At 47.4% G+C, this 16,670-nt stretch overlaps 1 protein-coding gene across 2 annotated transcripts in view; it reads right to left on the bottom strand.

Moving 5' to 3' along the window:
• Window positions 1–14,398, bottom strand: part of Ptpn5 (protein tyrosine phosphatase non-receptor type 5) — a 63,632-nt gene extending 49,234 nt beyond the window's left edge. The window contains exon 1 of one of the 2 annotated variants that reach the window (XM_052760670.1): window positions 14,062–14,398. The gene's annotated coding sequence lies outside the window, so the exon portion shown is untranslated. Of the gene's footprint in view, window positions 1–13,062; window positions 13,516–14,061 lie in introns of those variants that run through there. The other variant, XM_052760669.1, reaches the window with a different exon arrangement.
• Window positions 14,399–16,670: the final 2,272 nt, after the last annotated feature.

The following is a 16,670-nucleotide window of genomic DNA, read 5'->3' as shown; positions in this document are numbered from 1 at the left end:
TTGATGAATGATTTTTAATCATCACAAAAGAAGCAAACGTGAGCCCCTGATATTGCTCTACAAATTAGGGCTCCCAACTACCTACCTGATTTTTGCCAAGATACCAGATTCCTAGGTCACCATTTCCTCATCCAGTACACACTTTAGATTCAGAGGGCTGTTAGGAAGATAAAGTGAATTTTGGGTCCTATACAAGGTTTTTGTACGAGACATACATAAAATGTTCAGGATGTGATCCCATAAGCTCCTAAAGACTCCAGCTGTTGAACAAGGCCTTTTCAAAGGCAATTGTATAAATGACCAACAAACAATGTAAAATAATGTCTACATCCTTGGCCAACAGGGAAATGCAAATTAAACTAGAGGTTCCACTTCACTCTAATCAGAATGGCTATCCTCAGGAAACCAAACAGCATACTCCGGAGAGGATGCTGGGAAAAGGAACTCTTAGATACTGTTGTTGGGAATGTAAAGTTGGTGTGGCTGCTTCAGAGGTCAGTATGGAGGTTCTTCAAAAAGCTGAAAACAGAGGTTCCATAGGATTTAGCTATAGCACTTCTAGGTATTTACCCAAAGGAATCTAAGCCAACAGAGGATGGAAACAACTTCACACTCAAGTTATGGTGGCACTGTTCACAATGCCCAGGTATGGAATCAACCTAAATGTCCACCAGCAGCTGAATGGATAAAGAAAATATGGTGTATGCACACCATGGAGTTTTATTTGGCTGTAATGAATGAATTTATGTCATTTGCTAGAAAAAGGATAGAACCAGAGAACATCATATTAAACAAAATAAGCCAGACTTAGAAAGACAATATCACATTTTCTCTAATAGGTAGAATATAGATTAAAAAAAAAGAAGGCAGCTGGGAGCTGGTGGCACACACCTTTAATTGCAGCACTTGGGAGGCAGAGGCAGCTGATCTCTGAGTTTGAGGCCAGCCTGGTCTACAGAGGGAGCCTGGTCTACAGAGAGAGTTCCAGAACAGCCAGGACTATACAAAGAAGCCCTGTCTGGATAAACAACACAAAACAAAACAAAACAAAACATAAGCAAACAAACAAAGAGAGTTATGAAAATAGAAGTTAGATTAAGTGGGAAGAGGAGGAACATCAGGAGGGCGGAGGGGGGCAAGAGTATGGAAAGGGGTTGAACAGGATTGAAATATATTGTGCACACATATGATGGAAATGTCATAATCACATCCATTGATCTGTACAGATATATGCTGATTTTTAAAGGGGGGAAATGCCCATTGTTATTCTTTTGTGTGAGGCTCTGGGGTGTTCTCTAATGACTACAGCCCCTTTCCTCCCATACCAGTGCTGAGGAGATTCAAGGTGAGTCCTGAATCATGTACACCGAAAGGTTTCAATGACAAAGCTCTGCTTTGTTGTAACATTTGCCAATTTCCATGGTGTAAATGCTGCTACTATGCCATGATGGCTATTCTTGGTTGTCAACTCGACTATGTCTGTAATTAACTACAACCCACACCTGTGAGAGATTTTCTGCATGGTTTGAAGTGGGTGAATCCACTTCTACTCTGGACCTTTGAGGTAAGAAGACACACATCTTTGATCTGGGTCTTGAGGTGGGAAGACAAACATAAGCCTTTGATTCAGATCTTAAGGCTAGAAGACACAGGCCTTTAATTCAGGCCATATCTTCTGCTGAAGTCTATATAAGGACATATAAGAAGGAAGCTTTTGCTCTTTGCCTGTTTGTCCTTGTCTTGCTAGCACAAACATTTCTTCACTGGTTTTGGAGCCTACTTCTTTGGGATTCCAGTATATACGGAAGACAAGTTGAGACACCCAGCCTTGTGGGACTGAGCAACTACTAGATTCTTGGACTTTCCATTAATAGCTAGCCGTTGTTGGATTAGCTGGACTATAGCCTTTAAGTCATTCCAATAAATCACACACACACACACACACACACACACACACACACACACACACACACACACACACAAACACACGCCATAAATTCTGTGACTCTAGAGAACCCTGCCTAATACAATGGTTGATTTCAAGCTGTGACTATGAAGGGTTTTGCTGTCAGTCTTGGAAGAAGTCCAGAGCTTTGTTCAATTTCTCTGTGCCTCAGTTTCCTTATCTGGTGAGAAAACTGGACCTGGCAAATCTGGTAAACTGGACCAACAGAGATACCTGTGCTAAGTAAACCTAAAAAGATCTTAGAAGAGCACACAGTACCCTAAGTGTTAGCCATCAGTTCTGTTAAAGGGGAACCCACGTTTAGCATAGTTTCTCTGGCTTTAACAGAGACCGCGGCCCCACACTTGGCCTTCTGTCTTGTGCCCTGCAGCAGAGTTCCTGTCTTCTAGACCTGAGGCCTTGCCTCTTTTGCTGCTTATTGCTGTCCTCCGGGATTTAGACGTCACTTTACCACACTGTTTTGTGCTTTTGGTCTCTACCTGCCTCTGGCTTGACCCAGACTTTCCTGATGCCGCTGCTCACTGTCTATCAGTGTTCTTGTGACTTGCTATGGAGAAGCTGTGATGATTGCTCCTGGAATCTTCTGGGTTCCTTCTCACGAGGCTTGGATGCACTTAGACAGGGGAAAGCTGAGGCCCACCTTGAAGTCTGCCTCCACCTGTAGCTAGGGAGTCCTAGCTACCGCCACTTCCACATTGGCTCTAGTTCCCATTATGGTCCCACTCCAGACTCTGAGTAGCCCTTCTGGGGTCAGGCTTGGCTAGGCTTCATCAGTACATGTGAGGAAGATGGGGGCACTTCAGGGTTTGATGGAGGAGTCAGGTACAAAGAGTCAAAGGCAAGGCCTAGGAGAGCCCAGGCGCAGGCGAAGCAGAGACAGCTTCTGGATTGAGGTTCTTTTGCACCAACAGGGCGTGAACCAGGAAAAAGATCTAGAAAGGACTGGGAATGAAGGTTGAAAGGGTCCTACTTCCTGAAACAAATTTAACAAAGACAGGCCAGGTGCTTTCATGTGCCACATGCATCCCATTCTCTGATTTCCTTAGACAAGCCTGGGAGGGTGTCCTAGCCACTCTTCTATTGCTGTGAAGAGACACGATGACCAAAGCAACTCATAAGAGAAAACATTTAATTGGGGGCTTGCTTACAGTTTCATAGGGTGAGTTCATTATCATGACAGGAAGCAGACAGGTATGGCGCTGTCACGGTATCTGAGAGCTTAATATACTGATCTACAGGCAGCAGGCATGCGCGGGGTGGGGGGTGGGGTGGGGGTGAGATTGGGGATGTGGAGACTGGGCCTGCTGGGGGCTTTTGAAACCTCAAAGTCCACCCCCAGCTGCAAACCTCCTCCAACAAGGGCACACCTCCTAATCCTTCCAAACAGTTCCTGAACTGGGGGTTAAGCATGCAAATATATGAGCCTATGGGGTAGTGGGTAGGGGGGACATTCTCATTCAAACCACCACAGAGGGAGACACTACCATCCATTTGTAGAAGTTAAAAGAAATTAGGGAGATTTAGGATCTGACATGGTGGTCATTCTGGCCAATAGAGAAGACAGGATGAAGCCTGGCCCTGTGCTCTGGACAGTGGATTCTTTTATTGCTGTGTTTTGGAAACGGCTGCATTCCTGGGGCCCTGGGTGGCCTTCAACAGACATCTCAATCATGAGTTGACTCTCTCAAAACATGACACACTGGCAATCCTGCGGTCACCCATCTTAAGTCAATCACAGTTCTTTGGGAAAAGGATGGATTTAGACGCTGAAATACTGTGTCCTACCTTTCCCCTATAGAGCCCTGGGCTGGTGTCTTAATTTCTCTGAGGCTCAGCAGATGTGATGGGCGCTGCAGGGCTGTGGTGAAGACTAGTAAGCGAGTCACATGTAACAGAAAATGCTAGGTAATCCTGAGGTAGACATCCTCACTGTTGTTCCCATTGACACAGCTCAAAGCTTCCTCTCCAGGCTCCCTCCCAGCCAGGGGAGACCTCTTGCTTTTTGCGGTTACCATCAGCTACAAAAGTCAGCCTCCCATTGCCTCAGGCCCTGCCAGGTGTCCCTGCAGCTGAAGAGATTTGCAGGGTGAGAAGGGTTGCCAGCCAAACTCCTCCTCTCCCCTCTGGAGAGCGCTGGCTGTTTCCAGATCATCAATCAGACCCAGAGCCCCGGGGAGGAGCAGGTAAAATAATTGGATTCTCCAAGTCCTCTTCCATGACGAAACAGGTCCCTCCCCAGCCATGTTCTCTCCTGCTTCTCAGCCTCTGTCTCCTACGCTTCCTGTTTGGATAGGCTCTCCAAGCTGTGGCCTCCTGCCCTCTCTTCCAAGGCTCACCTTATTGTGTGCCTCCTCCAGGAGGTCTCTTCAGGGAGGCTGCTGCATGCAACCTGAGCTCTAACTGAATTCTTTCTCCAGTGCTTTGGTGGTCTAGGACCTGGTAATGAACCACACCCTCTGCTAGAGCTGTTCCCTGGTTCTTCTGTCTGTGACTATGGCTTCTAGGAGCTGTCCAGGCAAAGAAGGAGTAAGGGGTGGGTTTCATCCAGTGTAGGGAGACAACACAGAGAAGAGACGAAAGGCAATACAACGAGCCTTCAGTCCTTCCCTGTACATCACATTCAGAAGGAGACTGGAAGGAAAGACGTGAGAGAAGATGAAGGAGAGAAAGAGGAGGGAAGGATGGCTTTTTGAGACTCAGCATTCGGCACCATTGGACAGATCATGCTTTCAGGTTTTCTGTGGATTATTCTCTGATTATATAACCCTGGGCTCCACCTTTGAAGTTTACCTCCTCCAGGCAGCTTTGCCTGACTGGTCTCTGCTTCCCTGTGGCTCCCTGAGCTGCACAGCTCTTCTTTGGCCATAAGTCCTAGGCTACGATTCTCGTCTGTGCTCAGAAATTACAGACTTCTTTTCACCACTTTTTTAAAATTAGCTTCAGAGAATGGCCTGAGATATTTGCAGTTATTTTATTAAAAAAATTTACACATATCTGTCTATCTATCTATCTATCTATCTATCTATCTATCTATCTATCTATTTATTGTGTGTGCATGTGTGCATGCGCATGCACGTGCATACATACCATGGTATGCTTGCAGAGGTCAGAGGAAAACTTTTGGAGTCATATGGATTCCAGGTACAGAACTCAGGTCAAAGCTTGTCTGCAAGCACTTTTACTCACTGAGTCACCTCAGTGTCTCCCTCCCATTGTTATTCTTAAACTTGTGTTTTTATGTTTATTTATTTTTGTGGTCCTGAAGATTGAATCCAGGGCCTCTTAGATGCTATTCAAGTACCCACCACTTAGATAATCCCCAGCTCAGTGCGCGCGCGCGCGCACACACACACACGTATATACATACAATGCTTATTTTTATTTTATGTGTAGGAATGTTTTGTATTAATGTGCACTGCATGCATGTATGGTGCCCATGGAAGCTAGAAGGTGGGGCTGGAACCCCTGAAGATGTTATAAGTTGCCATGTGGGTGCTGGGAATCAAACCTGGGTTCTCTGCAAGAGCAGCCAGTGCTCTTAACCACTGAGCCATCTCTTCAGCTGCTGCATACTTTTTTGTTGTTGTTTTCTTTTTTGAGACACAGTTTCTCTGTGTAACAGCCTTGGCTATCCTGGAACTCACTTTGTAGACCAGGCTGGCCTTGAACTCATTGAGATCTACTTGCCTCTGCCTCCAAGTGCTGGGATTAAAGGCGTGGCCACCACACTTGGCTTGCATACTTGTCATTTTTTTCTCCTTTCTTTCATTCTTCTCTCATATATTGCATCCTGACTGCAGTTTCCCCTCCCTCCCCTCTTCCTAACCTGCCCTCTCCCCATTCCACTCTGGCACCGCCCATGTCCCCCAGATCCACTCCTCCTGTTTCCCTTAAAAAAAAAAAAAAAAAAAGAGCAGCCTTCCTAAGGATATCAACCGAACATGGCATAACAAGTTACAATAAGACTAGACACAAACCCTCATTTCAAGGCTGGATGAGGCAACCCAGTGGAGGAAGAGTCCTAAGAGCTGACGAAAGAGTCCGTGACACCCCATACTCCTGCTGTTAGTCCCACAAGAACACCCAGCTACACAACCATAACATATGTGCAGAGGACCAAGTTCAGACCTATACAGGGCCTGTGGTTGTCACTTCAGTCTCTGTGAGCCCTTATAAGCCCTTCTTAGTTGATCTGTGGGCTGTGCTCCTGTGGTGACCTCAACCTCTCTGGCTCCTGCAATCCCTCCACCCCCCACTTCTGCAAGATTCCCCTGGCTAAGCTTGGTGTTTGGCTATGGGTCTCTGCATCGGCTCCCATCTTAAATTCTGTTTGTATTTGAACTAATTGATGAAACACAGTATAATAATATCCACATCTATATAGCTCATTCCAGAGACACAGAGCTGGTCTCTGCCCTCCACTAGCCTGCAATCTAGTGAGTGGTGCCAGATATGTGCAAAGTGAAAGCTGAGGATGGCTTATGGGTGTGTGTAACTGGAGTCTGGGAGGTTGCACAGACCAGAGCTGAAAGACAAGGAGTCCCTAGAGAGCAGGGAAGATGTTTGGGGTGGGAGGAAGCAGGACACAAAGGCTTGGTGAGATAAGTGGGCAAGGAGGGACCACTCAGTGTGGCTGGAGGCTGGGCAGAAGGACAAGACACTGATTTGAGCCCAAAGGCCACTCCCCTCGCTCCCCGGGGGGTGTAAGGCAGATGTTACTATTCTAGTTGGCATTTAGAAATGAAAACCCAAATCAATGTCACTGGATCCATTTGTGTGGGTCCAATTACATGGATGGCCCTCAAAAACTGCTTCCTAATATAAAATACCACCCATGACATGATTCTACTTACATGAAGATCCAAAAGAGATAAAACCCTCCCATAATGATAGAAATGGGAATAGCTATTGTCTCTGAAAGCTGGAGGTTAATGAAGCATTTCACATTTATACCTTTTTATTTTTTAGACATGTGAAGAAATTTACTTTTCTGATTCCATAAAAATAAAACCATAAAAGCAGCTATACATTATGCATGTAATACATGAATAGCATCCTTAAAGCGTACAAGCTCACAGGATTGTAAAGACTCAGTCGACCATTGTGCATCTGAATATAAAATATACTTTAAGATTATATGTGAGCAATCTTTAATAAAGATAGGGTAAATATAGGGTCTCATGTATCTCAGGCTGGCTTTGAACTTACTATGTTGCTAAAGGATGACCTAGAACTTTAGCTCCCCTTCCCTATATTTCCCAAGTGTTGGGATTACTGGTATGTACTACACACCCAGCTTATGCACTGCTGAGAACTGAACCCAGGGCTTCATATACACCAGACAAGCACTCTACTGACTGAACTACATCTCTATCTCCACTACTCTTTTTTTTTTTTTTTTTTTTTTTTTTTTTAATTCTGAATAGAGTCTCACTAGGTTACTCAGACTAGCACTGAACTCACGATTCTCCTGCCTTAGCTTCCTGAGTAGTGAGGCTTGCAAACTGGTCTTTTTCAGATAAACCACCAGGTCTGTCTGAAAGTTCTCATGTCTTATTCACAAGACACACATTGATATGGATCACTGTTGCTAGATTGCTTTTCTGGCCCCTACTAGAGCAGAGTGATTCAAGGGCAAGGCCCTCCAGGTCATGCTGATTGCCGAGGCTCCCATGTCCACCTTGAAGCCCAATGCAGTAAATACCTGCATGCTTGAATGAATTCCACCCACTACGATCTCTCTTGAGAACATTCTTTTTCTACCCACAGTGCCTTTAGATCACAATAATTCTTCAGAAATGGAGGTTGCACTCATTTGTAATCTGTTCCCCTTTCTTCCTCTCTATTACCACCAAGATCATGCAGCGCTCACACAAAATTTACTTGTTTTAAATTAATGGCTCCTTCCTCCACTCTTCGTTCCTAAGATGTCCATGGGAGGTCTTCTTCATGCTAGGCAAACAAAATCTCTCTCTCTCTCTCTCTCTCTCTCTCTCTCTCTCTCTCTCTCTCTCTCTCTCTTTAAAAAAAAATAAAAGAACCCCATTGCTTCTCAAAAAGTTAAACATAGAATTACCATATAAGCCAGCAATTTCACCTGTAGGTACATAGCCCAAAGAACTAAAAGCAGGGCTTAAGCATACCCTCTCCTAGAACTCCTTGATCATGTGTCTCTCTCTATTTTCTCCAGGATCCAGCTCTTGTGTCCCATGTTTCTTCCTATTCTAGGATATGGAGCCAAAGCATCTGCTAGATTCAGATGGGGTTTGGACCAGGAGGTTCAGACAGTCTTTGATTCTAAGACCAAGACCACCTGTCAACTTGTTCCCCACAAGGTGCCACCTTACAGCTTGTCTCCTGTGCCCGGTAACAGCTCATGTTGGCAGCAGGCCAACATATTACCTATCTGCCTCACACTCAAAACTCATCTGAGGGCCACAGCAGCAATGTCAACTACACAGACTAGAAGGGCTTAGTGTTACAGTATCCTGGAAATCCAAATCCCACCCCACTAGAAATAGGAAACTAAGTTTGGGAGACAGAAAGAACCTTACCCAGGTCACTCAGCTATGGGTAAGTTTAGGGTAAGAACACAGACACACACCTACAGTTGTGCCAGTCTATATGAGTGCTTGGGTAATTTCTGGTGACCTTTTGTTTTTGGCATAAAGCCCTATATAATTTAAATTATCCATACACGCCTTGTTTAGTTTAATGCACAAGAGCTATATATGGCTGGCTACCTTCTAGAGTGTTACCCTTGACACTTGTAGATTCATTTAAATAACTAATTAGGTACCTAAAGTATTCATACTTGTCTAAATAATTTCTATGTCCTATTGCTCTCTCTGCCTTTTTGGGATCTGTCATTTTACTGGTGATGATAATGCCCTGTCCTGAAAATCTGTGCCTTTGTGCAAGAAATTAGTGTCTTCAGAATGTCTGTTAAAAAAAAATGATGGAGGGTGCCGGAGTTAAACAGGAGTAAATGGGAAATGAACAGAAGAATGTTCCTTTGTGATAGAAGTAAGAACAAAGACCTTGAATGTTACCTTTTTAATTGTTTTTTTTGCAGTCATTTTAGGTATGTTTTTTCTACTTGGTTTCAGTCATGAGCAGTGTTTACAACATCCAGGCAGACTGAAAAAGATACAAGATTTTAAAAGATGTTTGTGTGTGGGTGCATGAGTACCATGGTCTATATATAGAGATCAGAGGACAACTTTGTGGAGTCATTTCTCTCCATCTTTACCATGGGTTCCAGGGATCAAACCAAGGATGTTAGGCTTGCAATGGCAAGTAATTTATCTCTTGAGCCATCTTGCTGCCCCAAATACCAGTGTTTAACTCAAGTTACAACACAGGCATTCAAGTCCTCTAAGTTTTATGAATGTGACCATACTACAAGTTCACTGTATCCTTACTTCAACACAACATATTTATTGATTCATCTAAGTCTAAGATATGAAATCTGGTGCATGAATGGCCAGGTCCAACATTTATCCCTTCAATGACTATATTTAGTGAGCCACTGTGTATAGCACTAGGGTTGTTTTGCTGGACACTAAGAATACACAAATAGGACTCAGGTCCTCTTGGACTCATTAACACCAATGTGTTATAGGTCTCATTCCTCAGACCTATAAGCAGCCTCATGATGGGCCCTGCCTTTTTTGCACATGTTTCTTTGCCAGAATTCTCCCTTGCCTATCTCTTATAGCAACATGGAGCTCCTTGGAAATACCCATTTATCCTTATCCCAGGGTTCTTGCACATGCAACCTCTTCTAGAGATTACTGCTCTCTCAAGTCTCTTCCTCACTTCCTTCAAGGCTCTGTTTGCATATCAACTCCCCAAAGGCAGTTTTGTTTAAGGAGCATCTCTTCCTCCACCTCACCTCCACTTACCCCTCATCCTGCTTTATCCTTTTCCAGAGCACTGCTAGCCACCTCAAGTATTTTATCTTTGCTTAGGTTTTTATTTTCTGTCTCTCCTAGGTTGATGTAGGAAGTTTGTCTTTTGCAGCAACACATTCCTGGAACCTGCAATAAGCCAGCACATCACAGATGTTTCTGTGCATCAGAGGATGAATGGATGAGCTAGTTCTTGACAGTATCAGGGGGTTGACAAGACAAGTTTTGCATCAGGAGTCATCAAAGCTCCCATCAGTCACTCCTGCCATTCCCAAGTCTCCTTCTTCCTCCATTCAACCTCAAAGCCTTGCTGTGGCTTACTCTTTCTCTGAAATGCCCACATCTGGTCACTTGTAGGTTTGGGTGACAATTTGGCCCCTTGCTGATGCCAGATCCCTTTTCTATCCATTCTTGCAACCACCACCAATCCAGATCCTTGTTATCGCTCACCTAGGCCACTGCCATCTTTTCCTACTTGAGCTCCCTGTCAACAGGCTGTCCCCATCCAGCTTGTCCTCCATGTAGCGAGATTGATTATGTCTCTCCTCGACTCAACAGTGAAAGTCCAATTTCTTGGCTTGCCACTCAGGCCCCAGTACCTGTCTTCACCAAGCCTTCCTTGTCATGAATTGGTTTTAACTCTTGGCTTCAGTGGGGGATGGATTGCTTTCCGGTTTCTGACCATGTTCTAAGTCCTTGAATCTGTCTGCCCTCTGCTCAGGCTGTTTCCATCTCTTGGAAACACCCCATTTGTCTTCTAATACAGGTCATTCAGACCTAGCTCAGGTGCTGCCTAGCTTCATGAAACTACCTTGATTCTCAAGAAGAAGAAGAAACCTGCCTTCTTCTAAACTCTTCCAGTGGGTTATTTGTCTTGTTTGTCCCCTGGAGTCTTTGCATTCTTCAGCCTTAACTTCCCCACCTGCTTAATGGAGTTGACGATGCTGTCAGCATCACTGTTGTGCTGTGTAGAGTAAACCCAAGTGACCGGGGTAAGAAAAGTCTGACATCGTGTAAACATTAATTGTTAAAATCACTCAAGCTAAATAACTGCAATCTAACTGGTGAACTAAAGAACTGCTCCACCGGGGTGTTGACACGGGTGTCTTACACGGCTGAGCACTGAACCAAGGCATAGGTCAGCAGGAAGAGGACTAGCTTTATAGGGAGGAAGACTGTGGCGACCTAGAATTCCTCCAATGACCTCAAGGTGGGAACAGGTAGGGGGCATATCTGTAAAGCGAAGGTACTAATGTTGTGAGTATCAGTCAATTCTTGAATTCTCCCTCTGTCCTGGGAACTCTGCTCAGTAGCCTATATGCATTATCTCTTTAAGTCAGGAAACATTCCCTCACACAGTAAAAGGAGAGGAAACCAGGCCCAGAGTAGTTACATAAAAAAAAGTGTTTTCCCCTCCCCCCACAGTTCTCCCCCACAAATAGTTCAGACCTGAAAGCTGTCCTGAGCACCAGAGGATTCTCCTCAAGGAGAAAGCACAGCAGAGAGGGTATAAGGAGCTTTGGAACCGCACGGTTGTGAGGAGCTGGACGTGGGACAGCGATCTCCCAGTCTCGGGTGGGAGCTCCTGCATACCCCAAACCTATGGGCCGTAGCTCTTTATAAGTTCGTACAAATGGTGCCTGTTAGGAGCAGGATGTCACCTACACAGACTACAATGGCTCCTGGAGCTGCTTCGTAGCCAGCCACCTTTGCCCTGCTTACCTCACTCAAGGAAGCTTGAACCTGAGATAACCTCATGCCCCTAGAGACTGAGCTTGGTTCTCTTATCCCATTCGAACTCTCCAAGGTGACCGATCTCATCCTTTCTCCCTCCAGTTGTGCTTGTACCCACCTCTTAAGGGCATCCTCTGTCACCAGACAGCCCACTCTGGGTGAGGACAACCAGCTGCCCTTGAGGGAGCTCAGTGTAGCTGTAACTCAGGCTTCCCCAGAAGTTTTCTCAGCAACATCAAGAGGTCACACTTAATGAGCAGCAAGAAAAAAGGCGTGGGGGCCTGGGGACCGCCACAAAGGCCTGGTTGAATGAGAAAAGGTGGGTGCTTAAGGAGGAGGGCAGAGTGACTGAGTGGGAGGGCATGCAGTCAGCCTGAAGTTGGGTAAGAGGATGAAGCCTGGAATGCCACATCACTTAGTTCAATTGAGGACCCTCAGGCTTAGTGACTTCTGGAAGGGCTGGGACTAACACCCTGGAATCTAATTTCTGCTTCATTCTCCTAAATTACATTCCAAACCATGGAGTGCTTACAAAACAGAGCCCTCTTTGAGGTGTAATGAGACCAATTAAAGCACCCCCTCCCATTTTTTAAAAAACAGTAAGGATAGCAGGAAATGAATGGAATCTTTAGCTTCAGTTGGGGGAAGGGCCAGCATTGCCAAGATTCACCTGGCATACTCACGTGGATGTCTGGGCTCTGGGGCTTCATAGGGATAGGGTCTGATTGTGTAGGGGAGGAAATTGAATATAAAAACCAAGCACCCCAGATTCTGATGCAGGCTTTGCTACTAACTCTCTGGTGACCTTGGCCACGCCACCCATCGGACCTCAGTTTCCCCGTCTGTAAAAAGAAGCTGTCAAATGAATTCCTTGGGCCCTAAGATCCTACCCCTCTCTCTAAATTGATCTGAGTTGAGAATTGTGACCTGAGCTTTTCAGGAGCCCGGGCCTCCTCCGGGGGGGAAAAAAAAGCAATATGTCGGGGGAGGGGAATGCACCGGGATTCTATTTTGGAAACGGGTGGCGGATGGCTAAAGAGTCGGGGGGGGGGGGAGGCACAGTTTGGAGATCAGTAGGCTAGCTCCCATCTCCATATCCCCTCTGGGGGTTCAGACTCTGGAAAGGCGCTACAGTCTAGAGCTGCACACCAGGTTGGGCCGCAGAGGCTCGGACCTGGACCACTATCTGGATTCCTCCCTGGAACCACGCAAGAGCGCGGGGAGTGGCGGCCGCTCCCTCCGTGGTCCCCAGCGCCAAGCTCCCTCCCTAGCGTGGGGACCCCACTTCCAGTCTCCAGGGCGCCCCACGGGGGGCGTGGCGGGGGCGGGAGCGGGCTCCTGGGTCCCGAGGTTGGAGGAGGTGTTAGTTTTGCTGCCGCCCCAGAGGGGACCCCATACCAGTGCCTCTGGGCTCTCACACAAAGGCGCCCACCAAGGCGCCGCACTTACCGGCCAGAACGGGCTCCAGGCGCCGGCGAGCGGACAGGCAGGCTGGCGGGAGGATGCGCGCGCGCGAGTGTGCGTGTCTGCGTGTGTCCCTGTCTGTATGTGACAGGGGCCGTGCGGAGCTCGGTGCGTCTGCGTGTGCGGGGGCGTCCGTCTGTCGGTCTGTCCGCGGAGCCCTCAGTCCCGCGCTCCTTGCGCTCTCCCTGCCCAATCGCCCCACCACATGCGCCTGGGCTGCGGAGTCGCGGGCGCAGCTGCCGGGTCTGCTTGGCACCCCCAGACCCAGCTCCGCCCCGCCCCCGGACGGGCTTGCGCCGCTCCCCGGGAATTGCGCAGGGCTCGCCCGCTTGGCGGGGTGGGGGCGGGGAGCTCTGGCATCGCCTAAGGCTCTAGGGGGGCGCACCACAGACCCTTAACCTCGGATCCCATCTCCGGCGCCCCCTCACCCGCAGCAACTGTGCGCGGAGTCCCCACAGGCGCCGCCCCCATGCCAAGGTTGTCTGGACTGAGAGGGCGGGGGAGTGGGAGCGCCGCATCCATTTCATTCATGATTTTCTTCTCCTGGGAGCCCCGGGTCGGGGCTGCGTGACTACGGCAACCGCCAGAGGGACCCCACTAGGGTTGTGCACATTGAATCTGGAGCAGGATGGACAGACAGATAGATGAGGATAGAGACAAGCTAGACAAAGGGGGTCAGAACTGGGGTGGGGGTGTGCGTGCACAGAGGGGGTGCTGTAGCGCTTCCTGCAGGATGCTGGCACCTGCACCGGTGGAGACACCGCATACCCGGGCGCTCAGGACCTGTTCCAGGACTCAGAGGAGGCGCCTGACTTCCCACTCCTTCCTTTTCTGTCTTTGTAGAGCAAGAGCAGGTGGATACCTCTTTCTCCACCAGGGTTAGAGCTCCTGACTTAGGCAACGGGGCAGGCACCATCTGTTTTGCTTTCATGTGGGTCCCAGGGTTCTGAGGGCTGCTCTGGTGCAGCATATTCCCAGTCTTACCTTCTCCGGGGCTGGTTCCTGACATCTCACCCCACTGGAGGCTCTGTGAGGCAGTGGACTGCACGCGCAGCAGTTTTACATGGCGAAAATGAGAAGCGGCATGCGGCTACTGAGGAGAACGGTTCCAGTCACCGTTTTCTGTAGCTGGAATTTTCGCTGTAGCCTCCTTACTAGTCTTCCATCCTTGGCCACCTGCAGCCGGTTCTTCACAGGGCAGTCAGAGCGATCCTTTTGAAACGTTCACCAGGCTGCATCTGTCCTTTGTCGGAACTCTCACAGTGGCTGCCCATTGCATCCAAGGGAAAGCTAAAGCGCATACTACAGCCGGGGGCGGGGGGGTCTTCATGAGCAGGCGTCCTTTTCATGGTCTAACTTCACTTCCTGCCCTTCGCTCCTTCCTCCTAATCAGTGGCCATAACCAAGATGGCAGCCAGGCAGGCCCCAGGACCTTTGAATTGTTAGTCTTTCTCCTCCAGAAAACCACATGTGTTTCTTTCTCCTTTACCTGTTTAATGTGCTACTTCAATGAGGTCTTTGTGATTATCCTACTTAGGATTGCAGGCCTACTCCTCGTATTTTACTATAGAAGTTAAAAACCTTTTGTGTACCCGGAGGCACTCCAGTTTCTTATGCCACTCTACTGCAGCCCTGCAGTTCGCCACTGTCACCCAACTGCTGTTTTCCCATCTCTAGGCCATTGACCATGCTGTGCTTTGGCCTGTAATACCCGCCCCCCCTCCCCGCACCCCTTCCCCGCGCGCACCCCCTCCACCCCATCCCCCCACCCCCGTGCCGTGCTTTGCTCAATTTTCAACATTGCGTATCACCTCCTCCTTGGAACTTGGAACTTCTCTGGCCACCTTCAGATCATTCTTCAGATGGCAATCTGAGTAAAATGCTGCATTGGTCCTTTATCCGAATGCCTACAGTGGCTCTCCATTTCATCCAAGGGATAACTAAAGTGGTGTTTCCAGGGACACTCAGCTCCCATTACTTTCTGTCTGGGGTGATGGAGTCGTCGCATCTTTCCCCCTAGATGTACTCTAGACTTCCAGACTTTGCTCTCCTGATTCCCACACAGAAAGGCCCCTCACACACCCGTGTCTGAAGGTCAAGAATATTGATCAGGAGGCCATACTGCTGGGCCTTGATTGACCTTTTTTTCTTTTGCCTATGAGGGACAGAGAGACAAGCTAGGCCTCCTGTGCACTCTCTCAGAATTTCCTTTCCAGGAAGTGGGGGTGGGAAGAAGGAATCAGTGTCAGGCAATACTCCAGGTCATACTCCCCAGCTGCCTAGATATGTGGGTGGGGTGCATAAGGACCTGCTGCCCTACCCTGAGTGTATCAGCACCATGGTGGACTGTCAGATCGAGCTCCCCCAGACATCATCAATGTGACTATCAGCTGTCGAGTGCCTGTGTGTATGGGGCAGTGCTTTGTATATTCCCAGTGTATTGCTTTGTTTAATCTTTGTGGCTACTTAGGTGAGTGGTGGACATTTTTTGGTAAGCCAATAATTCGAAGGAACTAGAAAGTATAAGTAACTTAGTATCACTCAAGAGGTGTGGCCTTCAAATGAAGCTCTAGCCACTTCCAAAGCCACCTGTAACTCCAGCCTCAGGAGATCCAACTCCATCTTCTGGCTTCCACAGGCATCTACACTCACATGACATACGTTCACACAGACATACATATAATTAAAAATAAAATAAAGATAAAAAAGTAATCGGGGCTCAAATGATTTTTCTCCTTTGTTTTTTGCTGGGGTCTTTATCAAGTAGCTTATTCACCTTGTGCCTGCCATATCCATCCCGATGAAGACTTCGGATTTCCATGGCTCTCTAAGGGTTACTTTGGTACAGTCAACATTCATGGAAGACTTTGAAAATAATGTGTTGCTGTCCTGAATTCTATGCTTTCATCTACACAAGCACCTTGGGAGGTGCTGTTACTGTCAATCAGGAATTAGAGGCACTGAGGGGTTCAGGGACTTTCACGTCACCACAGAGCTCAGTCACTCAGGACAGGAAAGAGTCTAGCCTATGTCTGACAGTTCACAGAGCTGGCATTCCCCCCGTAACTTCATCAACATGGAAAGTGACCTCATCTGTTTCCCCTCTCTTTCCTGATGGGGAGGAAGGGCAGTTCTCTGAGGCCCACGACACTGAAGCTGCCAGGAGGCTGCAGGATCTAGGGGGTTATTGAGTCATTTTGTGTGACTCACTTACCCTCTCTTGAGGGAGGAAGAATTGTTTGGGAAAAAGAGAGAAGAGAGGAAGGAGGGGGGAGAGAAGGGGGAAAGATAGTTGGAGAGAAACCAGGATGTCTTTTGGTGGCTTTTGATGGGCTCTTAGGAATCAGAATCAATATTTTTTGCTTTTGGCCTCACTTGCAGTTCAGTCTGTTGGTAATGAAATGTTTTGCTTCTTTGTAAATGTTCTCCTGTCCAGATTTTTATTTGTTTACTTATTTATAAACTACCCCAATCCACAAAGGATCTGAGGTGGTTTACCACAGGAGCAGAAACCATAAACAATGTTAAAATATCGATAAAGATAAAGAACCAGGACCAAGGAAAATGTAAATAAATGTTGAGAGACCAGATCG

Source organism: Peromyscus californicus, unplaced genomic scaffold, assembly GCF_007827085.1.
Source record: "Peromyscus californicus insignis strain IS unplaced genomic scaffold, ASM782708v3 Scaffold_4__1_contigs__length_199733344, whole genome shotgun sequence".
NCBI classification, from domain to species: domain Eukaryota; kingdom Metazoa; phylum Chordata; class Mammalia; order Rodentia; family Cricetidae; genus Peromyscus; species Peromyscus californicus.
This window is presented reverse-complemented; position numbering and strand designations above follow the sequence as displayed.